Below are 2,013 nucleotides of genomic sequence, written 5' to 3'. Positions count from 1 at the left end.
CCTCTGTGTGTTTAAAATCTCAGACAAATAACTGTGAAATGTGAGGCTTTGCYTGGGATCATTGACCCTTTTTAACTATCCACATCCCATGGGAGCCTTGTTCTAATATTTTCATTTCTTGTAGAAAATTGCACTTGCATAGGCCACAGCAACCCAAGAAATGCCTTTCTCACCCTGCATTTACCAAACATGTCTGAGAATGCAGGTCCTGCTCCAGTATCATTGCCAGACTCATGCTCATCTTATCCTTTGGAGAAAAATCGTCCTTATAGGTTCTCTCTTCCCTTCCAACACCAGTGATGAGACAAAAGCAGTGATCTGCACAGAGACAGAAATCTTCAGGGAAAATACAAAATGCTACTCTAGCCTGCTCATCCAAGGGCCTCTTTCAACTGGAACTTGTACAACGTCATCTCAGCTGCCAGAGCTGGGATTTGGAGTTCAGAGCAATGCTCTTGTCTGCTGCATTTACTTCTGCATGATTTATTTCTTTGTTTCTTCCACTCCTCCCCTGCATTCTCAGATTTCTGGCATGGAGAGTGAGAGCACTTTGCTCATACCCTGCTACAGATGCAATGATTTAATATCTGAATTTCAGAATCTTTTTAAAAAGATTTTGTCTTGCTATTTCCATGGCTGTGTGTCTGCAATCCTGGCGAGTGCTGCAGATGGCTGCATATCTTACATGCTTRACCTCCCCCCACGCACGCTCCCTGTTTCTGTTCAGTTGGGTGCCCAGCTGCTCTCGCCTCAGTCTGAGCAATTGTTTATGCTGAGGCACTCTGTGAAGGAAGCTAATAGCTTGGATAATCTGTATATACACTTGGTAAGAGCTAAGCAAGCATCCTCACTTCAGCATCGACAGCATAAGGCATTTAAGCAAGAGAGGTATCTGAAACTGGCCACAGAATAATGTTTTCCTGGGAAGAGGGAGCTGGGGATTGGAGCCCCTTTGAGAAAGGGTGGATTTTCCATATCTTGCATTTTTTTTGCAAAGAGTTCCCCATGGGTTTAAGATTTTTTTTTTTTCCACTGCTTATGATAAAGGGATCTGGAGACTGCATACTTGAAAGGTGGACTCTTACCATKTAATCAACAATAATTAAAAGCAGAGCAGCATCTACGTCCCAGGTCTGTGCAGCTTTTGTGGGAGGTGGCTTTTTCAGGCTTAAATAGAACTAGGAATCTCGAGTCCACTTTTGACTTCTAAGCAAGAGCAAAGTGTCTGGGATTATACCCCCTCTTACATCAGCATGGTCCTAAGGCGTAGTTCAAGTTTTTCAGGAGCTGAAATGTTTGGTCCACTCTCCCTCTGTGACTTGTCCTGTAGGATGTGGTGTCTGCCAAAGTCGATCAACTTTTTGTGCTTAAAACACARCTTGTAATAGGGTATCTGATACAGTATCTAGTCAGTGTTAACATGTTCACAGGAGGTTTCACGAGAGGCCTGAATGTTACAAATTACTGCTAAACATTGCTACTAAAGTGATGTTTTTCTTGAAAAAGCACAATCTCATCAAAGGAGGAAATGTACCATGTTTGTTCATGGTTAAATTGTGTTTTTTAGCATCTCTAGGGACTATGTGTGTGGAAAGTTTGTTAGCTTGCGTATAGCCTCAGCATTTCAAAATTCAGACACTTCAATAATCAAAGATTCCTTCTGTGCTGTTAGTGCACTTTTTTACTGCTTGCAAAGGTCTGTAACTCAGGTTTTAGATGCACTGCATCTTCAGAACTGCTTTTCACAGTCCACAGTAGAAGTTGTAGGCAGAGTTAACATCTTTTTTTAGACAATCCTCTACCTACAAACCTTGTCTTCCATTGCCTGATTATTGTAGCTCTATAGCAACACTATCATTACAGCACAATAGTTACCAGAATGTGCAACCTGAAATGGAACATTTCTGCAGCAGAACCTGGAAAAAAAAGAAACCCAACAAATTAAACAATGCCACTGAATCCTAAGCTTCCATTACATCATAGGTCTAATAAAAGGTGGAATATCTGCCTACA

This window comes from Malurus melanocephalus, unplaced genomic scaffold (assembly GCF_030028575.1).
Source record: "Malurus melanocephalus ecotype Western Australia unplaced genomic scaffold, MMel_1.1 scaffold_108, whole genome shotgun sequence".
NCBI lineage: Eukaryota > Metazoa > Chordata > Aves > Passeriformes > Maluridae > Malurus > Malurus melanocephalus.
Note: the sequence above shows the minus strand (reverse complement) of the source record.